General features: G+C 58.8%; 1 protein-coding gene across 2 annotated transcripts in view; it reads left to right on the top strand.

Moving 5' to 3' along the window:
- The window catches only part of GSE1 (Gse1 coiled-coil protein), a 420,610-nt gene that overhangs the window by 113,045 nt on the left and 283,014 nt on the right, over window positions 1–24,551 (top strand). The window lies entirely within an intron of this gene.

Raw genomic sequence — 24,551 nt, forward strand, 5'->3', positions numbered from 1 at the left:
ATTAATTTAATCCGGGATGACGGAGAGTCGTCCTGACAAGAGATCAGCCGCGATTTATCCCACCTGCTAAGAGACGACCTTATCAGAATTCAATGAATGCGTCGTCGCATTAAGCAAGGACCCTGACGAATCTCCCGTCTGCTGAGTTCACTGACTGACCATCAGCCTCGAGGGACTCACCCCCACAGGGAGCTGCCTGCTGCCGTCAAGGCTTTGCACGGAGAGCGCGGCGGGGGCGCCTGGGCTCAGGCCGGAGGACCCAGCCTGCCCTCTTCTCGAGCACCGAGTGAGAGGTCGTCGTTTTCTGCTCTGACACCGGCAGTTCTCACATGCCTCGTGCATCAGAGCCGCCAGGGGCGCTGGTTGAAAATGTGCGTTACAGGGCCTCCACCGAGCTTCTGATTCAGGAGGGAAGGGCTGGGGACCGGCACCTGCGTTTTAACGAGCACTCCTGGTAATTCTGATGCAGAAGACCCAGACCTCTCTCCCTGAGAGCCCTGTGAGTTCCTCAAGGTAGGACTTGGCCTTAGCCATTGTTGACGTTCGGTGTATTAGGCAAGGCGGGTAACAAAAAGCCCCCAGTCTTTAATGGTTTATGCAGTATCCCAGTCCAGTAGGGTGTTCAGTAGGCCTTCCAGGAGATGGTTCAGGGTTCCAGGCACCACCGTATCTTGGGACCTCAGATCCCCCACTGCTAGCCCAGCGGTAGCGAGGGGTGTGTCCAGAGCTGTGTGTCCGATTTGGTGAGCATCGGCCAGTCTCTGCCTCACCCAAGGCCTAGCAGGATTCCAAGCACATGCCTGGCATTTAGGTGAGATGGCCGAGTGACTGGAGGCTTGCTGTGTAATGGTCACTCTGATTTAGCTCCTTTCTGGGGCTCCATCCAGGACATGCCCCAGCCATGGTTAACACTAAGATCGGTGGGGTGCTTTGGGTTCCGGGCCCACGCTTCAGTGCTGAAGCACACCCAGAGGTTCCCAGAGTAGAAGCCTATCCTGATGTCAGTGGTCACCTGTGGCCAGTGGATGGTGGCTGTTGCCGTCCCTACCTATCGTCCGATGCTGCTGTGCGTCTCCTCCTGCAGGAGACCTCCCAGTCACCAGAGGGCGCTATAAACGCCCCCAGCCCCTGAACTGGAAGTAGCACCTTGGCAACCCTAGTAGTTGGCACTTATTAAGTACTTGCTGTGTGCCCTGGGTTCTTCCTGGACTCATTCATTTGACCCTCCCAACAAATCCCGCATGGCAGGGTCTGCTGTTACTCCCATTTTACAAAGAGACTGAGGCCCAGAGAGGCGAAGCGGCCTGCCCAAGGTCACACAGCTCACAAGATGCAGACCAGGTTACATATATGATGGCCAGGAGCAGGGCTGTGGAGCCAGGCTGCCCGTGTTCACAGCCAGCCCTGCCTCTTGTGCTCTGGGAGACCTGGGAGAAGTGACTTTAGCCTGGCCCCGCCTCAGCTTCCCCATGAGTAAAAGGAGGGTGAAAACAGGATGCCCCCCTTCAGATGGTGGTGAGGATGAAATGCGGGAATGTGTGTGAAGCGCCTGGCCGGGGTGAGTGTCCAAGGGGCAGAGCGCCTGGGCTGCCACAGCTCCTGCTTTCTCAGGCCCGAGGCCCCTGGAAGCTCTGAGCACAAGGGCTGTGCCCTGTGCTTTTCCATGCACTCTTTAGGGCCAACCAGGGCATCCTAACTGACTGACCACAGGAAGCGTCTGCTTCCTTGCACCAGGCAAAGGCTGTGACCCAGTTGAGGAGAACAGGACCAGGCGTGGTCCTGGGCGGGGCAGGAGAAGATTCCAGAATTCAGGACACAGGGAGATGGCAGAAAATTCCTCCAGAGGCCTCAGGGGTGACTGTCCAAGCTTAGGGGACAGGGCGGCTGCTGTGTGTCCCTTCTGCACCAGACGCCCTAAAGCACGGACTTTCAGAGCACTGAGGGACCTCGGCGGCAGCCTTCCTGTTTCATGAGGGGGAAACTGAGTCCCAGGAGGAGGCAGGGACCAATCCCTATGCCGTTTTGTGTGGAGCTTAGAATAGTTCTGGGCTGATGTCTGGGCCAGTTGTCTTTCACCGCCACGGCCAGGAGAGGATGGGCGCTCAGGTGGGTGGAGACCGCTCTTCGTGGAGGCCACCGGGCATCGCAGGTGAGGCTGGGTAGCTGCCAGGGGCAGCTCCTTCCATGCCAGGAGAAGCCCCAGGCTTGCGTCTTCAAAACAGAAAGAGAACGAGGGCTTTCGGGATTGAACTCCCCACCGTGGGCAGCCACCGAGGTCGGGGTCCCTTTCCCTAGACCCTGTCAGACCTGGTGTGAAAAACCGCCCGCGGGCCACTGGGCTATGACATTCCCGCCGGACATAAGCAACGCTAACAGGCTACAGACAGGACAGCGAGGGCACCCGTAGCCTCGCTGGGCACAGACAGCTGCTCTACGGCCCCAAGGTGGCCAGATGCCCCCTCTTCCCCCCGCATCACGGCTGCTCCTCTTTGCCAGTGGCAACTCTAGCCACCTGGGAAAAAGTGAAGATTCCCCCATCAGGAGGCATGCCCTGCTTTAGGACTGCACCCAGAACGGGACCCACTTCCTTTTATTTATTTGTTTGTGTGTTTGTTTATGGCTGAGCTGGGTCTTCGTTGCTGCGCGCAGGCTTCCTCTAGTTGTGGCGAGCGGGGGCTACTCTTCGTTGCGGTGTGCGGGCTTCTCATTGCGGTGGCTTCTCTTGTTGCGGAGCACGGGCTCTAGGCGCGCAGGCTCAGTAGTTGTGGCTCGTGGGCTCTAGAGCACAGGCTCAGTAGTTGTGGCACACGGGCTTAGTTGTTCCGCGGCATGTGGGATCTTCCTGGACCAGGGCTCGAACCCGTGTCCCCTGCATTGGCAGGTGGATTCTTAACTGCTGTGCCACCAGGGAAGCCCTAGGGACCCACTTTCTTAAAGCCTGAGTGAGTAGGGCCGAGCTGCACAGCCCAAGTCCTGTTAGAAACCTGCCCCTGTGCGCAGCCCAGCCTGGCCTGCCTTGTGGGACGCCCCGCTTTCCTCAGGGTGCACGCCCTTTGCCGCAGGTGCATCCTGATGGTGGGGATGGTGGGCCCTGCCCTGGCAAAGATGCTCCCTGGGGGTCCCGGGTTCTCCCCTCCCGGTGTGGGCTGAGGGGCAGTGGTCCTAGGCCCAGCTGCACCTTACAACCGCCCAGGGAGCTTTCAGCAAAATGCTGATGCCTGGGCCCCGCCCAGCCCAACTGAACCAGAATCTCTGACCGTGGGCCTCGGGCATCCGTATTTTGTAAAGTTCCCTGGTGGTGATTCTGTGCAGCCAGGGACGGGAGTTGCCACTCTAGAGAAAGAGCAAGAACCATCCTCCGGTTGTTTACGGCTGCCAACGGCCCTCCAGCTCTGGCTGCGTTCCTGCCCAGCTTCGTTTCCTAATCCGCCCGGGGCGGGAGGGCAGGCGGCGACGCGCTGGAACACTGGCCCGGCCGAGCAGGTCTGAAGGGGGAGGCCGCCAGGATGGCAGCAGGGGAGGGGACTGGACGGCTTGGTGGCTGTGCTTACACACCGGACGCGTCATGTCAAGAGCAGTTTGATTTATTCGGGATGGAGCTTCCTCAGACTGGAGGTGGAGTTCCAGAAGACTCTGACTCAGTACGGGAAGCAACTTTCTAGCCATTTGAGGCCAACCAGAGAGGGGGCTGCCTCTGGCCCTGGGCATGGCCACACGGAAGCAGATTTGAGGGATCTGTGGGGTTGACGGAGTGGCTTTTAAGCCGAATTTTCCAGAGAGGGGAGCGGCCCTGTAGAGAGACACTTCATCACAGGAGCGGGGGAGCCGCCACCCCGAGGGCTCTGGTCCCCGGCGCCCCTTCCCGCTCTGCGCCCGGGCACAAGCTCTGCTTTGGGGGTCGGAGGCCCAGTGTCCAAACCCCAGCTCCCACCGTCCAGGGCTGCAGCCCTGAGCTCTGGGGTGTGGGCCCTGGCACCTGGCAGGTGAGGGCAGGTGAGGGGGGTCTGCAAGGCCCACCCAGCAGCAGGGTTTGGGCAGAGTTTGTGCTCAGGCCACACAGACAGGCTGCAGGAGACCCACTGCCCCCGGGGTGAGGGAGGCTCGGGCCTGGCTCTGCGGCTGGCATGTGGCTTTTAAGGGACACTAGTGGTGGGCGGGGGCAGGTGGTGGGCGGCAGGTAAATCCCCCATCAGATCTGGCAGCTCCTTGCCTTTCTCTTGTTTCTTGTGTACACGGTCTCTGGTTTAGCCATTCGCCAGGTTCAGAGGGGGTTCGCAGACTGCCCTCACCTCTCCCGCCGGAGCGGCTGCGGTGGGGGGCGGGGGTCCCCCAAGGCCACTCTCAGGTTCGACCGTTTGCGTACAGACCTCAAAGCTGAAGGCTGCTCTGCTCACAGCTGTGGTTCATGACAAGAGGATTCAGAGGAAAGTCAGCCAAAGAAAGAGGCCCCTGGGGCGGGTCCAGGAGGGGCTCCGACCTGCAGCCGCCCCTCACAGCAAGTCAGGACAGCATTCACTCCCCACGGCAACAGCGGTGACACCCGCCTGGAATCTCACAACCAGGGCCGCTCCCCCGAGCTGCGGTGCCCAGAGTTTTTATTGGAGCTTGTCACAAAGACAACGCCAACCGGCCGACCTTCGCCTCCAGCCCCTCCGGAGATGGTCAAGACCCCCATCGTAAGTCACATTCACACAGACTATACAGTGTGGCCCAAGGCCCCGGGGAAACAAAGACACCCGTATCCAGCAGGCCATCCCAGTGGCGTGGAGGTCACCTCCCAGGAGCCAGGGGTCAAGGCCAGATCTCTGTGGGCATGGCGCCCTCTTCACTACTCACCGTCACCTGGGAGTTTTAGAAATTCGGGGTCAGTTCTGTTGAAGTGGATGGCAGGCCCTTTGCGTCCTCTCTAAATTTAAAGGACACGTCTAAAGGAACCCTCAGCCCCGAAGGCCTCAGTGCATGTAGGTGACGTCTCGGTGGTGTAGCGCCAGGGGGCGGGAAGGGCCGACTGTTCCCCACTCTCCCTGGACCCCGAGTCCAGCCTCCAGAACCTTTGGGGGCAGCCAGGGCTGAGGGCACGTTTTACTTCTTAAGATGCTAGACGGGGTGTCAAAACAGTCTCTCGGTTTCCCGGGCCTGGAAAGCCCTCCTCGAATATCAGGACACATTTTCAGCCAAAGAGTGTGATGCTCATGACAGACAAGGACCCAGGACTTATTTTAAACTGCTCGAGAAAACAGACTCCCCAGGAGCTTTAAAAGCGACTGTCGAACATACCTGTTGCAACCGGTCCTTAGTGGGAAATCTTTCTTATCTATTTAGTGAAACTGGCCCCCAGAAGATGCTCAGGAGGCAAGCTCAGCTCGTATTGACGTGTGAAGAGTGAAATATATGCATTTTATTTATGTATTTTTAAAATAAATTATTTACTTACTTTTGGCTGCGTTGGGTCTTCGTTGCTGCACGCGGGCTTTCTCTAGTTGCGGTGAGCGGGGGCTACTCTTCGTCGCGGTGCGCGGACTTCTCACTGCGGTGGCTTCTCTTGTTGCGGAGCACGGGCTCTAGGCACGCGGGCTTCAGTAGCTGTGGCATGCGGATCCAGTACTTGTGGCGTGCGGGCTCTAGAGTGCAGGCTCAGTAGTTGTGGCACACGGGTTAGTTGCTCCGCGTCATGTGGGATCTTCCCAGACCAGGGCTGAAACCCATGTCCCCTGCGTTGTCAGGCGGATTCTTAACCACTGCGCCACCGGGGAAGTCCCTGAAATATATGTATTTTAAATGCTTTGCCTGTGGAAGGCTCTTGGTAGACAGTTCTTGAATTCTGCAAACTAGACAGTCTCTCTCCGTTTAGTTTAAATCAGAGAGATTTTGACCAGAAGCTCTTTGGAGGGACCAGGGCAAGCTCAGCACTCTGATAAGATCATGCTTTCTGCCACCATGACCCACAGGAGAAACTCCCCCCAGCTGGGGCCTGTGCTGCCTCAGATGGAGGGGTGGGTGTTTCTGCTGACTTAGGGCTTAGCAGGAGCCCAGGAGGGCACGTGGCAGTGCCGGAGGCCTGATGCAGTTTGGAGACAGGTCACAAGCACAGCGGTGGTGGGGCTCCAGAGCTGGCCTGAGAATGAGGATTTGCTTCTGCAAGCCTGGGGACGGCCTGGGAACCTGCATTTCTAACACGCCACAGGGAGTGCTGATGCTATGGGTCTGGACCCACTGCCCAATAGAAGTAGAACGCCAGCCACGTGTGTAATGTTAAATTGTCAGGTAGCCACATTTTAAAGTTAAAAAGGTGAGGTTAGTTGTGAGGCTGTATTTTACTTTACTTGGTATGTCTGAAATAGCAGCAGTGTGGGATGTGACCAGCTGGGGCCGGCAGGAGGCACTGGACCCTTCCGTGGTCCTCCCGGCGGGGAGCAGCGGCCGCAGCTGCTAAGGCTGCCCACCCACTGCCCTCTTCTCTGCAGGCTCCATTTGGGGCTAATGATCCCTTTTCAGCTGCTGCTCCGCGAGCTGGCACTCAGGAGCGTGGCTCTGCTACAAAGCCGGGCGGCAGGCTGAGCCCTGTTCGCCGGGCTGGCTGGCGGCCTGGGGCTGGGGGTCCGGGTGAGGGGTGTCTGCGGCGGAGAAGTTTCCATTGTGCCCGCAGCGGCTCCCGTGCTTACAGCCGGCAAAGGGGCAGGCGCCCCCCTCCTCCCCCACCCCCGGCTCAGGAACAAACATCTCTTCTTACAAAAAAATAAAAAAGGAGAAGTGACAGGGGTCGTGGCTCTGCTTTCCACATGACCTGCTGGGGAACAGAGTGCGTCTGTGTTAATCCAGCCGTCTGTCAGTCGGCCTCTGCACGGAGGCGTAAGCCACTTCGTGCCGCCTCACCCCTGACCCGCCATCGGGCGCGCAGCTGGGCTGGGCCGGGCCGGGGGGCGGGGTGAGGGCGGTTGTTGGCCTTGGCCTGTGCCTCCTGCTGGCTCCCCCACCAGCTGCCGCCCACCGGCGGGGCAGCCCAGGCAGAGCTGTGCTGACGGTGCCGGGAGAGGGCCGGGGAGCGGCACCGTCATTTTGGTGCCCATCGCTGCCGTGGGCCTCAGTTTCCTCGATCAGGGAAATGGGGATACTAGCCGTGGCTGCCCCACTGGATGGCAGTGCTCAAGAAATAGCAGCTATGTTTATTAAACCATCATTGTATTAATATTATCATCGACCCACCCTTGGTCTTCGTAATGACTGGGCTCAGCCTGCCTTCCCCTCTCTCCCCGCCCCCCCTCCCTCCCTCCCTCCCCGTCTCTCTCCCTCTGCTGCTCTCTCGGACCCTCTCACCTGTACCCCTCCTTGCTGCTTCTCCCTCTGTCACCCTCCTCCCTGCGCCCAGGCACCTGGGCGTCATTTATCAGCCCCTCTGTCCAGTGTTGGGTGGGGACTGCCCAGGCCCGCCAGGGTGAGATGGGGCAGCTGGTGGAGCAAGCCAGGCCAGGAGGGGGCTTCCAGCCCCATCTGGAAAGGGCAGTGTGCCCGGTCAGGACACCCCGGGAGGGCACTCAGAGCCACCTCTGGCCTGTGCTCTTCTCCAGGCCCACCCACGGCTGCCCAGCGCACGAGCTCTGCTAAGCCCTCCATGCCGGTCACTTGGCCAGGTGGACTGTGGCCCCTGCACTGGGAGCGCCCACCCCCAGTGTTCGCAGCCAAAGAATGCCCTGAATCGGAAAGTCTGCCCTGGTGGCTGGGGCACCTGCCGGGGGCACACACAGAGGGGTCAGGGGCCCTGCGCCCCTCCTGCCCCCACCCTGTATCCTTCAGGCCCCCGCCTCCCCCAGGTACGTCACAGCCTCCCAGGCGGAGCAGTTGGAGGCTAAATATAGCCACGTCGGACACTCCTCCGTGGTTGTCAGGAATGGTGGTGGGCTCTCCAGACGGATTAGCCGGTCTGCCCACAGGCAGTGGGTCTGACAGCCACAGAGGACAGCCTTGGGGGAGGCACGGCCCGCTCCTTGGTACCCAATTCCAAGGCCCAACGGAGGCCTCGTTTCTGGGGCTCCCCACCACCAGCAGCTGGACTGATGCCTAAAGCCCACCGATGCTGGCACAAGATGGGCGGGCCAAGGCGCAGAGCGGTGCCCCTCCCCAGGCACCAGGCCGTGGGCTCCCCTGCCAGGTCTGGTGGCTCCTGGCGTCCCTTGGCTTGTGGCCGCACCCCTCCAGTCTTTGCCTGCGTTGTCATGAGGCCTCTCCTCTTCCTCTCTCTTAGAGGTTCGCTGCCATTGGCTGCAGGACCACCCTAATCCAGTCTGTCCTCATCATAACTTGATTCCATCTGCAAAGACTGATTGCTAAATAAGGTCCCGTTCGTGGTTCCGGGAGGCACGCGTTGGGGGCGGCACTGTTAACCCCAGCACAGGCAAGAGCAGGATGGGAGGTCTTGTCCATCTAGACTGAAACTGGCCTCAGAGGACGGGCCGCAGCCCTCCCTGCCCTCACTGGCCGGGCCTGGCTGGGCTGCAGCATGTCCCAGGCTACAGGGCCACCAAAACGGGGGCTGCCAATCCCTGGGACTGGACCTGGTGGGGAAGAAGGGGCTGCTGTCCACTGAAGCTCACAGGGACCCCGAGGAGGCCTGATACCCAGGTCTGCGATCAGCCCCAGGACCCGGACCATGGGGTGGGAGTTGGGGGGAGAGCCCCTCCCACCGTCCCAGCAGGAGGGAAGCCACGGGCCTCCCAGGTGCTTTCTCAGAGGAGAGGGGAGGCCCAGCAGCACTCTTGTCCCGCAACCAGCTGGGCTCTGGGTTCCAGTCCCCGCTCTGCACCCTCCCCGCCGACCCCGTCTTCCCGTCCAGGGAGGGGCCGCACCTGTAGCAGCCGCATGAGGGCCGCCTATGGGTGAGTTCATCTACAATCGCCTGCAGAGGGGTGGCCGGAGAGCCCTCGCCCTCCCCATGCCCTGCTCCCCCTCGGCTGACACCCCCGTTCTCTGTGTCTCCCCTTCAAGGCCCCTGGTCCCCCTTGCTCGACCCTCGGCCTGTGGTTCCATGTTTGGGGGCCTCCCCCCTGCCCGAAGACCACCCTGGTAGACGTCCCAGGACAGCCTGCCTGGCTGGACCCGGGCCAGGCCATCTTGGCCTTCTCTCCCTCTCTGGTGGACAACGGGCCCTTTCATGTTTGCTCTGAGGAAGCCAAGCAGAATAATCCCACCGCTGCCCCCAGTTCTCCTTCCTGCACCCCCAGTATCCTGTTCTGTGCCATGAGAGGGTTTCCTGCCCTGTCGGTCACCCCAGGACAGCTGGAGGGGCCTCAGGCCGGGGGGAGTGAGGCCTCAGCCTGAAGCAGGACTCCAGGGCCAGCGCAGCAGGCACCGAGGGCTGAGGCCGGGCAGGCCCTAAGGCCTGGGGGTGGGACTGCTGTGGGGAAGGGGTACAGGGGCTGCTGAGCTGCTCTCCTGGCTGAGACCTGCCACCTGCCACCCTGCAGCCGGGCTGAGCTGGCAGCGTCTACCCGGGGCCTGCTGGATCCCCACACCTGCTCACTTTGGGGGCTGGGAGGCTGGGGCACCTGAGTCGTGAGCAGGTGCGGGGGTGATGTGATACTGCACTAGTCCCAGCCGTGTGTGTGTGTGTGTGTGTGTGTGTGTGTGTGTGTGTGTGTGTGTCACACACAGCCTTGCTCCGAGAGGGGCCCCTCTTCTCCACCCCCTCCTCTCCAGCTGTGCCTCATGGAGCTGGGGAAGGAAGAGAAAGGAGAAGAAGGCATTTCATCAGCTGGGGCCACAGAACAGCCCAGAACCCAACGCTCACTGCACCCAGCTCACCACAGTAGGGGGGCGTGAGTGCTGCCACCTCCCAGGCACCCTTTGGAAAGTTCTTGAGACCACTCGGGGGTTCATTTTTAAGCTTACACCTCAGTGGAGGTGAGGCACACAGCATGCCGGGACCTGGCCCGGCACCGGGTGAAGGACAGCTGGGGCCCAGATGGGCGGTGGCAGGCACCGTGGGGCCTAGTGAAGCTGCGGGCCTTGGTGGCGGCCAAGCTGGCCGGCCCCTGCACGTGTGAGTACACATTTGCACATGCATGTGCGTACACACACTCCCGTGTGCACACGCGTGCATACACGTGAGCACACAGGCTCCCTCGGTCCTCTCCCGCCTCCTCTCGTGGCCCCGCCAGCCTGGGTCGTGTCGCTCTTGAAGAAGCCCACGGCGTGGAGCTGTCTCTGCCCCATCACTCGGTTCTCAGTTTTTTCCAGCTTGCGTTTTTCTCCTGCTGCTTCTGGAGTCTTATCTCCCCAGACAAGAGTCCCCGAGGGCAGGCAGCAGTGCGGTCTCTGTTTCTTGCGTATCTTCCAGGGCATCTGGTAGGAGAGACAGAGCAGCTGGGGCGCCCGTCCTTCCCCGCTAGGAGCTCGGGGCCTTTGTATGTTCATCAGGATGCAAACTGGCACATTCCCTGCCTTTGCCGTTTGCTGACCTAGCAGAACATGCAGGACATTTGGATGGTTTGGAGGGACACCTGGTCACAGCGCTTCAAATCACGGCTGGCTCAGAAAATCTGCCACGTGTGTCCCGGGCCAAAGCAGAGGCCCAGCTAATATCTGAGCCCTGCCCGCTCTGGACAGAGGCGGCCGAGGTGCCCAGTGACCCTGTCTTCGGCCACTTTGAGAACTTCCAGAGGCACCTCTGCAGAGTTAGCTTTTGACAGCTGAGGAGGAGGCAGAGGGGCCGGTTGAGGGAGAGGGGACGGGAGGCTGGAGACCACACTTATCACTGCTTAGCGCTCAGGGTCACCCAGGCCAGGAGCGTGGTGGCACCAGCAGCAGTCAGGGCCGGCTCTCTGGGCCTCTCGCGGCCTCATTTCAGCTGAGGTGCTTCCCGCGTGTATTTCGAGACCGGAGGATGCTTGCAAGCAGTCAGGCTTACTCGGAGAATGGAGCCCACTCTGAGTGTGTCAGGGAGCAGCAGGAGGTCGGGTGGGGGGGTGTCTCAGGTCAGCTGCCGTCTTCCAGGAGGAAACGTTGGTCTCCCTCATTCATCTGACAAATAGTCGTTGAAATAGATTGCTTGTCGGACGGAACTAAATGCCGAGGGTCCAAGGGTAACTGTGGCCAATGCCCCTGTCCTCCGGGAGCTGTGGTCCTGGCTCGGGTACTCCAGGCAACATGCAGAACAAGAGTGGAGTGCAGACCTCATAGCGATGGGGGCGCCAGGCGAGATCCAGGGCGCCCGGTTAAAGTCGCATTTCCATCAACAAGGGATAAATTTTTGGTATAAGTATATCCCAAGTATTGCATGGGATATACTTATGCTAAGAAAGTATTTGTTGGACTTCCCTGGTGGCGCAGTGGTTAAGAATCCGCCTGCCAATGCAGGGGACACGGGTTCGAGCCCTGGTCCGGGAAGATCCCACATGCCGCGGAACAACTGAACCCGTGCGCTACAACTACCGAACCTGCGCTCTAAGGCCCGCGAGCCGCAACTACTGAAGCCTGCGCGCCTGGAGCCCATGCTCCGAAACAAGAGAAGCCACCGCAATGAGAAGCCCACTCGCCACAACTAGAGAAAGCCCGCGCGCAGCAACGAAGACCCCACGCAGCGAAAAGTAAATAAATAAATTTTTTTTTTTAAAAAGTATTTGTTGTTGATCTTAAATGCAGACTTAACTGGGTGCCCTGGATTTTTATTTGCTGCATCTGGTAACCCTAAGTGGGAAGGACAGAGGGCGCGGAGTCACTCAGGCGGGGAAGGGTGAGAGCCAGTCGCTAACGCAGAACTTCAGTGTTAAGTGAGATGCCGAGGACGGCCTGCGGGGAAGGGACCGCTGGAGTTAAGGCCAGAGAGGAGCGGCTGCATTCTGTGGGACTGTGGCCCCTGCCAGTCTCTGCTCCAGCTGCTTCAGAGTCTGCACTCAGGGCCACAAGGTGTCCTGGATGGATGGACGCCAGAGGCCGCCTGGTCTGTCTGCTGGTTTCCAAAGGGCCAAGTGACTTACCAGAAACTCCAGCCTCTGTCCAGTAAAAATACAATGCCAGCCACCCACGGAACCTTAAATTTCCTAGTAGCCACATGGAGAAAAAGTAAAAACATCTTCATCCCAAGAAAAAAATCTGTAACCACATGAGGTGATGGATGTTAACTAAACTTACTGTAGTAATCATTTTGCAATATGCGTATTTATCAAATCATTATGTTGTTTACCTTAAACTAGTACCATGTTATATGTCAGTTACATCTCAATAAAACGGGTGGGGAGTGAAACAGGTGAAACTGATTTTAATGTATTTTCTTTAACTCAGCATATCTGAAATGTTATCGTTTGAACATGTAATCAGGATTTCGAATGATCAGTGCGATTTTCTTTGTCTCGTAGCAAGTGTTCAGAACCCGGCGTGTGCGCTTCTCAGTCACGCGGGGTACATGTCAGGGGCTCCGTAGCCACATGTGGTCTGTGGCCACTGTTTTGGACAAGTGTGTCTGGGACCCACATCTTCCGACACCTGGTCCAGACACTTTCTCTCCTGGGGGGCAGGGGTGAGCACCCCGACAGTGCGACCTCCTGTTGACTGGGGTCTCATCCCCGACTCCGGAGGGAAAAGGATGTGCTCATGACCCGGCGGCCGGTAGGGGGAAGCGGTGGGTCAGTGCCCAGCGTCTCTGCACAGACCAGGCCGCCTGCAAGGACAGCAAGCAGACTGTCCTCAGCAGAGGGGCCGTGGAAACAACCTGTGATCTCGCAGCAGATGAGCCGGTCGGGAACCCCTGGTGGCCCCCCCCCCCCGAACCCCCGTGGTGCTTTGCAGGTGTCACGGTCCGACCTGACACCGTGGCTTGTTTCCCTGTGTGCCTCGGGAGTTGGGAGGTGGCATCCTCTTGGCAGGAGAACCTGTTCTCTCACCAGGGGTGTGCAGAGCTGAACCTGGGCAGGTGTGAACGCCCGTCTTGCTCAGGTCGCCCAAGCCAGCTTGGCTACGGCCCAGCGGCGGGGTGTGTGGGGAGGGCTTCACAGAATCTAAGTATCGAATGATGAGCTGCTACTTGAGTCAGCGGTCATCAGGGCGGGAGCCCCAGAAGTGGCGCCCTGGTGCTCCTGTTGGGAGCGGCTTCCACAGGCGGGGGTGGTGCGCGTGCAGGCCCTGCGGGGTGCACCGAGGTCCCCCGCCCACGGGAGCTTTCCATCTCCCACTGGGCTGAAGGCACGGGCACCTATTCCCTACCCACGTGGAAAGGTCTCTCGCTCCATCTGCTGTGTGTTTATTTAACCAGGAGCATTTATTGAGCACCTACTGTGTGCCGTGTGGGCCTTGTCTGGCAGAGCACCTGTGAGGTCGGGGCAACACGCGGCGATCAGGTTCTCTGGCTCACAGCGCTGGGACCAGGGTCCCAGGAGAAGCCCCCAGCCAGCAGCCGACCCACACAGCACCCTAGTCACTGTGGTGTCACCTGATGGGCAGCAGTGTGCCCCACGCTGGCTCCTGCCTTCCCATCTCACCCCCACCTGTGCATCCGGCACCGCCCCCCCCCGCCGAATTAGCTATTCCCACGCCAATCCCTGCCTCAGAGTCTGCTTCTGGGGACCCCAAACTAAGACAAAAAGCCTGCCTTACCAGTTGCGAAGTATTCAAATATCAACCTGGGGCTGGGGATCCCGTGCGGGGGAGACAGGGCCTGACCGAGGCCACAAAAGAACTGGGAAGGTTCTAGGGGGGAATTCCCTGGTGGTCCAGTGGTTAGGACTCGGTGCTTTCACTGCCGGGGCCTGGGGTTCAATCTCTGGTTGGGGAACTAAGATCCCATAAGCCACGCAATATGGCCAAAACACAAAAACAAAGCAGCCAAACAATGGGAGGGTTCTAGAAAGCTGGGAAAAGGAGGGGCTGGCTGCCAGGCAGGGAGAACAGTTCCTAAGGAGGCCTGGCGGTGGCACACGCAAGGTGTGCAGTGCGGCGGGGACCTGCGTCCACGCGGGCAGGATGCGATGGGACAGGGCACCCCGCCAGACCCCTTGGGAGAGCCAGTGCTTTGCAAGCAGGAAGACGGGGGCCCCCCTTTGTCAGGGGCGTCCTCTGCGGGGTTTGGCTGCCCTGGAAGACAAGGGCTTGAGCCACCCTTTGCCTCAGTTTTCCCATCTACAGAATGGGGACAGTAGTCTCTAGTGGTGGGGCTGAGCACATGGTGCGTGGAAGCGGGCAGGGCGGAGCGGGTGCGGGGCACGCACGGAGCCGGCGCTGTCGTCAGGGTCATCATCGGTGGCGGTGGTTGGCTGTGGGCGGGCTCTGGAGCCGGCCGCCAGGGAGGATGTGGCTTCTGGGGTCCTCCCTCCCCGCCCCCGCAGAGCTGGTGCAGGAGACACGGGGCAGGGGTGGGGCGATTCCCGGGACTGTGAGTTCTTGGGCCTCCTTAGCTGTCCACTCAAGCCATCGTGTCATTAAGTGACCTTGGACCTGAATGTTCTCACCTCTGAATGGCCCGTCAGCTCCTCAGCGTGGCTGATGCGCAGCTTGTAAGTCAGGCGGCGTTCCTAGGGGACAGGGCAGGCCAGGGGGGCGCAGCGCTCAGATGGCATGTGGCCCCGTGTCTGGGTGCCGAGTCTCGGTTCGAAAGCCAGGGTAGCTCCAGAGGATGGAGGTTGGGTGACGCCTGTCATGGAACCATGGGGCTGGGCGTGCAGTAGGCCTCTCCTCTCCTCGTCTTGCCCTGACATGGGGTCAGGGGTGGGCTGGGGTCTCAGAGCCAATTAAGATGCCAACTCCCCACTGCCAGGGGTTGGAAATTTGCGAAGGAAGCGCCAGGAAACTGGGCGTGTGACCCAAGGCTTGCGGTCAGTGCTGGAGTGCTGGTGGGGCAGGACAGCAGAAATCCTTCCGGAAGCTTCTAGGTCACATGACATCATAGCAGGCTGCAGCGGGGCAGCTGTGCCCGCCACGGCGTGCAGGTCCTGGCCCTTGTCCTCCCGGAGTTATCCGGCCGGGGTGGGGACCACGTGGGGCTGAGCTCACCAGGACGGGCTCCCAGGCACATCCCAGGTGAGCTTTGTGGTGACCGTGCGAGGGCTTGAGCAGCCATCGTCACGGCCATGTCACGGATGAACCAGCAGAGGCTCGACCCAGAACACAGAGCGCACAGGGGCCTCGAGTGCCAGGCCCAGTGTTACTTCCCTCTTTCCTCTGAACACCCCCGTGATCTCTCAGAGGCTTGTCTCACTCTGCCTGGCCCCCAGGTGCTTCTGGTTGGCCTTGGGCCTTACCGTCTCCTCACCTTCCTGGCAGACCTTTTTGCAAACTGTACGCATTCGGCAAAATAACATCCAGCTGAACGGAGGCCGCGTTGGTGGGAACAGCCAGCATGGCGGCTGCCGGCGGCTGGCAGACACGAGGGCTGTGGGTGACCTTCCCTCCGTCCCTGTGTTCGTCACCTCGTCCTGGGGCTTACGGTTGGCAGAGCGTGTAGCTGACTCACTTCTCCTCTGGGGCTGTGTTCCCTTAAAAAAAAAAAAAAAAAATTACAGGTTCTCAGATGCATAATGAAGGGTTCCAACTTTTCAGAGGGGAAACTCTGTCTGGGAAACTTTCACCAAGGCAACAGGGAGAGCCAGGTGGGGCTTGGGAATCCATTTTGCTGCTGTTCCTGGGGCCAGGGGCCTCTGGAGGGGCCTGGGTGGAGAGCAGGGCACTGGTCTCCCTTCCACAGAGGGAGTGAGCCCTTGAGGGCTTAGCAGATGTGTCACTTGAGGGCTCTCGGGTGACCACAGGCCACGAGTGGTTTTTCCTTCCCCAGAATGCTGTGCTTGCTAGCTTCCTCTGAGGCTAGGAGCCCGGTATGGTGGGCAGTGTGATGTCACACGACCCTTTAAAGTGCCAGGCAGTTCATGCCATGCCCACCCTCAGTGTCTGTGTTCACCCCCATCTCACCCCAAATAAAACCAAAGTCCTTCCCTGGATGTTTGGTGTCCTGGGGCTGCCGTACCAAATGACCGCAGACTGGGGGGTGTAAATAACAGAAATGCATTCTGTCACAGTCAGGAGGCCGGAAGTCCTAAATCAAGGTGTGAGCGGGACCAGGCTCCACGGGAGGGTCCCTCCTGCCTTTTCCAGCTCCTGGGGGCTCCAGGCGTCCTTGGCTTGTAGCCGCATCCCTCCACCTCTGCCTCTGTCTTCACCTGGCTTTACTCTCTGTGTCAGCGTTCTCTTTTTATAAAAACACTTTTACTGGACCTCAGGCCCGCCCCAATCCAGTGTGACCTCATGTTAACTAATATACGTCAGCAGAGGCTCCATCTCCAGATAAGGTCACATCCTGAGGTTCCAGGGGGACACGAATTGGGGAAGATGCTATTCAACCCTGTACGCTTAGCCAACCAAGGAACGATCTGTCCCCTTAGCCAGCCGTCCTGCGTCCTTCCTTCCCACTCACCTTGGCTGCCTCGGCCACTTGGGCCTTCTTGCCGTTCCTCCAAAGCAACAGGGTGCTTGTGCCTCAGGGCCTTTGCACCTGCTGGTCCTCCTGCCTGGAAGGCGCTCAGAGCTCCCTTCTTCTCTTCCCTCGTGAGTCTCCTCATGTGGCCCCCCCAGAAGTAACACCCTCCATCACTCTGCATCTTCCTTCTGTGGATCTAGTTTCCTTCATTCTACTCACCCCCTGCATATCACATGTTTGTTTTTGGTCTCGCCACCTCCAGGAGTCTGGAAGACTAGGGGCCTTGTCTGTCTTGTTCACAGCTGGGTCCCCAGCCCCTAAAATACTTCGTGGCACACAGTAGGTGCTCAACTAAACTGTAGCCCAAGTGAGTGCTCATGGAGCTCCGGTGTTCAGGCTTTAAGGATGCCATGGTATCCTTAAAATAATGATTTATTCAGCCGTGGGGCTGCAGGGGCCACAGGACAGGGAAGAAAGTGGGAGGGGGGGCGGGAAGCAACGACGTCTGTGCCACTCCGCCCGCCCATGCCTGAGCTATTCTGCTCTCATCTAATTAATTAATTAATATTTATTTATTTATCTGCCTGCACCGGTCTTAGTTGTGGCATGCGGGATCTAGTTCCCTGACCAGGGATCGAACCCAGGCCCGCTGCATTGGGAGCGCAGAGTTTTAACCAGGGAAGTCCCTATTTTATCTGTTTCTTATTTGAAAGGGACAGGGGTAGAATCCTGCTGCCTACAGCCGATCGAACCTCTTATCTAGACGAGCAGCCCCTTTCCACAGATGAGGGCACGGCGGCTGCGGGAAGGGTCAGGCTCCTAAGCCAGTCAGGGTAGAGCCAGACCCGGGTTCTGCTCTCTGACCCCAGGGTGGTGTCCCTACTCCAGGCCTGACCACCGCCGCTCCCTCCCCGGGCAGCTTCAGGGCCCTAGTGCTCAGCGCTGGCACCGGGCTTTCGTGGGGAGGCACCCCAGGCCCTGCACCCAGCAATGTGCGGGCAGGAGGGCCGGGGTGTGTGGACCCTCCCAGCCTCCAGAGCACCGCGTCACCTTCCAAGTTCAACATCGCCGTCCTGTCACGTGGCACACGTTCCGGGAAACAGCGTGTCTTCTGCCATCCTTGGCGGCCAGTCCCGGTTGGTCTGATAGCGCCCAATGGGTCAGCGCTCTCGGGGGCGAGTTGGGGCAGCCCACCCAGAGTGGCGAGAACTCCCAGAGCCTTCTGGAAACATTGTAACCGGCCACACTGTTTGCATTTCCAAACCCTATTGCAAAGAAAAATAAATACATAAACCTAATCAAGGTGAATTTGCCGCATGCGATGACCGGGGACTGTTTATCCTGCCGCTGTGCCAGCCGCTAACGTCCATGAGGTCTGCTGGTCTGGGCACCGAGCTCTGAGGGCAGCGCTCCGGCCTGGCTGGCTCTGCGGGGCAGGGCTGTTGTCTCCGGTTTACACTTGAGGAAGCCGAGGCTCTGAGGGCCCTGGGTCCCGCGGGGACTGGGCCTGGGTCGGTCTGGGGCGAGGGTCACACTGTCCCTGCTCTGTGTCTCCAGCCCCAGAAATAGCCCGGGGCTCGTTGCGTCTGAGCATTTGTGGCTCCCGGCAGAGAGAGAATCTCTGACGGCCTGAACGCCAGTCTCGGGAGGGCCTGGGCCTCGGAGGCCACAGTCTCCAAACCAAACACGGGCTCACATGGGCCCCCAGGCGTTTCTTTGCCACCTCGGAGCGGGAGACATGGTCTCGGGGAACAGCGTTCGGTGCCACAGGCTCAGCATTTTCTGGAACGTTCTGTGGGTGGGATTGGACCCCCCTGCCCCGGCCGCCCGCTTCAGCTGCCCTTAGAAAGGGTGAAAAGTTAGAGGTCTGGGGGCGCTGGCTGACCAGAATTGTGAGAGTGAGATTCCAAGGAGGCTCTGAGGTTAGGCCCATTCTAGCAGAAGGAAGAGAACTTTCCAGAAGCAGGGGATCTGGGAGGGAGGGTGACAGCTTGGAGACGGGCCAGTCCCTGCTGGAGAGGAGGGGGTGTGTGCACGAGACCTGTAACGGGGACCCCAGTCCGCAGGCCTTTGCAGGTGGAACCTTCCAGAACTCCTGGAGGCACTGCCCTGTGGGTCCCTACCTCCCCGGGTCCTCCCAGGCTGAGCGGAGGGCAGAGGCCTGGAGAGAGCCTTTGTCCGAGTACCGACCACGTGACCAGGGCCAGCTCTGTGGCCGCCTGCAGTCACCCAGCGTCCCGCACCGGGTTTAATGCTGTCGCCGTCCTGACGTTCTTAATCACCGTTGAACAAGGACCCCTCCCCCCCACCTCCATTTTCATCTTGTGCTGGGTCCCACAAATGATGTAGGCCATGTGTGTCTGTCACATGCTTGCCTCTTATTTGCCTTATGAGGTCACTTGACACAGAGAGGCTGGTCACTTGGCTTAGGGCCACACAGCTTCCATGTCCAGTAAAGCCTTGACCCCAAATGTCTCTTGAGTCTAGGAGAATTTTCTGTGAACTGTCCCTGTGTCCCCTGATCTCTTTTTGCATGAAAACTCAACCACAGTGAGACACCACTTCACGCCCCGCTAGCATGGCTGGAATCAAAAAGACAGTAACAAGTGTCAGTGAGGATGTCGGGAAATCGGAACCCTCATACATTGCTGGTGGGAATGTCAGATGGGTCAGCTGCTGTGGAAATAGTTTGATGGTCCCCCAAACACTTAAAACATTGAGTCACTGTACGACCCTGCAATCCCACTCCCAGGTAGATGCCCACACGAATTGAAAACATACATCCACACAAAAGTTTGTACACAGACGCCCACAGCAGCACCAGTCACAATAAACAAAAAGTGGAAACAACCCAAATGTCCATCCACCGACGAGTGGATAAACAAAAATGTGGTCCATCCAGACAATGGAATATTATTTGGCTCGAAAAAGGAACAAAGTACTGATTCATGCTACACATGGATAATAAACCTTGGAAACTTGGAGCCAGACACAAAAGGCTGCATATTGCGTGATTTCATTGATGTGAAATGTCCAGAAGAGAGACATCCGTAGCGACGGCAAGTAGACAAGTGTTTGCCTGGGAGCTGTGGCGGGTGATGAGCGGGGAGGGGAAGATGACTCTTAAGGGGGACAAGGTTTTGCTTGGGGTGGTGGCAGCGTTCTGGGATTAGGTAGTGGTAATGTGTGAATATACTAACGACCCACTGGGTTGCACGCTTTTAAATGGTGCGTTGTGTGATATGTAAATTACATCTCTGTCTTTCAAGAAGGTTTAGTGGCGAGAGCATGCTTTGTGCCTGGGCTGCACACTTTGTTTCTTTATATCCCAGACCACTTTGACCTCTGAGGGCTTACTATTGTCCGTCTGAGTTATCACTCTATCACGATGAAGATTTTCAGACAAAACCTGGGTCCTGTGATCTGATAAAGGATATTTTCAAGTTGATTTTAAAATACTGTCACATGAAAAAGTTTACAGGGGTCGAAAAGTAACCTGACAGTTTGCACTTAACATCATTTCATTGGAAAGAACACATTTTTTTCTGGAATCAGGGCCCTCTTGACTTTTTCAGGACCATCACAGCCACTGGGAAGGGGCAGTAAAACCTAAAGGTTAAACGGGAGGACTCTGGAGCCACTGGCCCTGTTTGAATCCCAGCTTTACCACTTCCTGGCTGTGTGACCTTGGGAGAGTTCCTTGCCCTCTCTGTGCTTCGATTGCCTCATCTGTAAAATGATAATGAATATTGTTAGGACGAAATGCGTGTAATCCTTAGAACAGTTCCTGGCACTTAGGAAGTCCTTACTATCTGGATTTATCTCCTGTTTTAGAGCCGATCGTCAACAAGTACTTGTGGGCACCGACTTCATGCTAAATGCCGTGGGGTCCCAATCGGAAAGGTTCAGCTCCTGCCCGGAGATATTTCTCCCAATACTCGTCTATTGCTGTGTGACCAACTACCTCCAAACTCAGAGCAGAAAACAACCCAGCATTGCTTTTGCTCACAAATCTACAATTTGGGTGAAGCTTGGCGGGGATGACCCGTCTCTGCTCCCCAGGGCAGGAGCCTGGAGCTCGGTGGTGTTGGCTCCACTACGTGGCCTGGGCTGCGTCACAGCAGGGTGGCTGACAGAGAGAGAGAGAGCCCGGCAGAAGCTGTTCTGCCCTCATGATGGGGCCTCCTAGGTTACCTGGCATCCACTCCCATCATACTCCATCAGTGGAGGCCGTCTCAAAGCCCCTGCCCGCTCCAGATTCAAGGGAAAGGGACAAAACTGGAAAGTTCTGGAAGAGCCTGTGGGATGGAAATTATCACCGTAGCCGTTTTGAGAAAGACAATCCATTCTTGCGACATGAAGGGTCAGGGCTGGATGGGTTCGTACAGGTCACTCGGCCCCCACCACACACCCCACTTCACAGATGGGAAAACTGAGGTCCTGAGAGCAAAGCGGAAGCTCAAGGTCACAGATTCTCCCCTTCCCCGGAATCACGTTCTTTGGAAGGATGCCGTGTTTCCTGCCTGATAGCAGACTCCTGTAGAGGAGGAGCTGATTCATCTTTGTCTTTGTATCCCCTCTGCCCCCCAGATGCCCAGCTCAGATCCCCAGCCACCTGAATTCCAGCTGACCCCCTGGCCAGGTCCCTAAAGGCCCCTCAGACCTTCTGTGTCCCTCTCCCGTGTCGACCCCCCCAGTGCTGCATGCAGTAGGTGCTCAATCGATGCTCGACAGACCAATGCCAGGGGCCGCGGGGTCAGCAGGGCACGCGGGATGGCCAAGCCTGGCAGCCCCTCCTCTTCCAAACTGAGCCCTGACCACTGCACCGCATCCCCACCCCGCCCCGCCCGCCCGCCCAGGGGTAGAAGGGCCTGGAGGTGCCGGCCTGGCTGGCCCCTACCCCACTGCTGAAGGGATCGGAGGCCTGGAGGGCGGGCTTCCTGAGCCCCTGCTGGAGGTGCCTCCGTGGCTTGGGAAGAGCCGGCGGAGCCAGATAAAGGCCCAGCGGGGGCCCTTTCCCAACAAAGGAAGCCAGCGGAGACCTCTTCTCTCCCGCCTAAACACTCCAGATGCCTTTCAAGCTCCCCGGCAGGCAGACGAGGGAGGAGGTAATGACCGCACAAAATGGGGTGGGAGGCTCCCCTGCCTTCCGGCAGCCCGAGGCAGATCCATTGATTTTAAAAGAGATGAACAACGCCCCCCCCATGTTCTAGAATATTCCCTCTCAGAGAGTAGGCCCCTTTCTGGGCCCTGCGGGGCATGCACTGGGGAGGGAATTGGAGAGAGGTGATGGGCCTGGGCCCCCGCTCACCTCCCCCACCGCCATGCATGTCCCCCCGCCACCAACCCAGGGGTCCTTGCGGGCTCTGCCTCTTCTGTGATTTATGACGCAGCCACCCAGCACACAGCAGGCTGTTCCTTCTGGGGGCCCCCCCCCCCGGGGCCTCCTGCAGCGGATGGGATGGATGTGGACAGAGGACACCACTCCCACCCCTGCCCCCAGCCTCACAGTAGGAGACGCTAGGTCTGCGGGAGGCTGGCCAATGGCCTCCAGGGTTGGAAACAGAACGAGACAGGCGTTTGGCGATGGGCTAAAGGGGGGTCGTTGTAACCCCTGGTGGGGCCAGAGGCTCAGGCGACAACCGCTGTTTTAACATTTGAACTCTGTTCTCTGCCCCTGCTGTTCCCCACAGCTCCCTGGGTTCCGTGGAAAGAGCCACAGCCTGGGAATCAGGCCAACCCTAGTCCGAGCGAGTCCCAGTACCACCCTTTAGCTGCCAGCAAAGGCTTCAGCTGCTCTGCACCTTGGTTTTCTCATCTGTAAAGTGCGGGTTAACACTGCCTGCCTCCCAGGGCTGGTGAGCGAAATTAATCCAGGAGGTGCCTACGCAGTGCCCAGGGCCCTGGGTGTACAGGTCTCAGCGCCCCCAGGGGCCTGGGATGACACAGGACGACAGTAGGGTTGGCATCAGGGTATCAGCCGCTGGACAGGTAAAGCCTCAGGACAGGCTGGGCTCCCGGTCGGTGCTAAGGCAGGGCCCGGCCCCCTATCCCCTGCCAGCTCAGGGACACAGAGTGGCCTGTAGGACGCCACCCGATCTGAGCCCATGCTGGCCCCCAGGCCTCAGTCCCCCTGGGCTGCTGGGGCACCTCCTGGCAGGGCTGAAGCTGCTCGGTAACGAGCCCCCGGGACGCTGCGGGGCTCTGCAGGGCGCCTGGGAGAGGGCAGGACAGGGTTCGCCGGTGCCAAGCCTCCTTAAGCCTGCTGTTCAGATGGGGATTAGGTGGGAGCCAGCCCTCGATTCCTTGGGTTTGGTTATTAAAGGCTCCTTGCAAGGTAAACACCAGGCGCTTCCTTTCAAAGCCGTACCTGCTAATTAGAGGGCAAGGAACTCATTAAAACTGTAACTTGGGGCTGCCTGGGAAGAAGGGCTGGGGGAGGGGAGGCTGGGTGGTGGGTGGGCGGAACCCAGGGCACAGCATCCCTCCCGGGGGGGGGGGTGGGGGTGGGGGGAGGACAGACACTCCCCCCATCATGGGCGTGGCCAGGGGGCTCGAGAGGCAGGTGCCAGACCCCTTTCTCCAAGCCGCTTTACCTGAGAGCTCCAGCCCGGACCCCTGGCCCCTTAGCTGTCATTCCTGTGCTTCTGCCCCTACCTGCCCGTGCTGTGCCGCCTCCCTGGGGTCCACGAGTTCTTCCTGTGACTGTGAAGAGTGGGAAGAAACAGGAGCAAAGCCACGTTTGGGGTTTTGTTGGTTTTTTTTTTTGCTTTTTGGGTTTTTTTGGCCATGCTGCGGGGCATGTGGGATCCTAGCTCCCCGACCAGGGGTTGACCCCGTGCCCCCGGCAGTGGAAGCGCAGAGTCCTAACCACTGGACCGCCAGGGAGGTCCCAAGCAACGTTTGTTAAATGCCTGCTGTGGCAGGCTGAATAATGGTCCCCAAGATGTCCATGTTCCAATCCACAGAACCCGTGTGTATGTGACCTGACATGGCCAAAGGAGCTTCGTAGGTGTGATTAAGTTAAGGACCTGGCGATGGGGATCCTGGATTATCCGGGTGGGACCGGTGTCCCCCTGGAGTCCTTATGAGAGAGAGGTGGGGGGGCATTCTACAGAAAAGGCAGTAGACCATGTGACGGCAGAAGTAAGAGCTGGAGTGACATGAGGAAGAGGCCCCGAGCCAGGGGATGTAGGCGCCTTTAGAAACTGGAAAAGACAAGGAGCTCCCCTGGACCCTCTGGAATGAACCACGCCTGCCCACACCTGATTTTAGCTCCCTGAGACCCGGGTCGGACTCGTGCCCTCCAAACTGTAAGAGAATGAAGTGATGTTTTCAGGACCGAGCTTGTGGTCGCTGTTACAGCGGCCACGAGAAACTGATACCTCTGCTGAGTGCCAGCCATGCTACAGTGACCGGCCAGCCCGGGGCTCTGCAGGCTCTCGGGCGGGGATGCTGTCTGCACAGAGGAGTCCATCTCTGCTGCATTGGGGGGGGGGGGGGGTACACGTGGGCAAGAAGTGGGCACCTGTGTGCTTGCTACATCATTTTCTGTATGTTTGAGATATTGTCTTATTTAAAATGTTTCCAAGTGACATCTGCCTGGTCCCCAGACCCTCTCTCAGGCTCCTCCCGCCCCTCTTTGGCAAGTATCCGTGGCCAAGGGTGGGCCCTGGGAGCCTGGGGCCAGACCTTCCCTTGCTTGGACCAGGCCCTTGGGGAGGCCGAGGGCTTGCAGTTGAGTTGGATGGCCCAGGGCACATAGGAGCTGTTAACTGCTCACCTTGCCCAGCCTGACAGGAGTTAATCCAACCAACCAGATGGGAGTTAGAGAGACCAAGGTCAGAGGCTGCTGTGTGACCTGGGGCAAGATGCCTAACCTTTCTGAGCTCAGGCTTCTCTTGTAGAAAACAAGGAAATGCGTCTGATATTTGCATCTCTTTTGATGTTGTAAGGCCCAGAGCAGGGCCTGGTGCAGGAAGTGTGGGCACAGGACCGCCCCCTCAGGTGGACGCCAGGGAGTTAATGAGTGTGTGTGTCAGGCCCTGAGACCTCTGGATGAAAGGGGTGTGGACACCTGAGTCACCTTTGTGGTGATTCCGTGCCCCCTGGATGCTTCCTGCCTTGATGCGGAGCCTCAAGGTGCGGGACCAGTTTGGCT

This window comes from Phocoena sinus, chromosome 19 (assembly GCF_008692025.1).
Source record: "Phocoena sinus isolate mPhoSin1 chromosome 19, mPhoSin1.pri, whole genome shotgun sequence".
Taxonomy (NCBI): Eukaryota; Metazoa; Chordata; class Mammalia; order Artiodactyla; family Phocoenidae; genus Phocoena; species Phocoena sinus.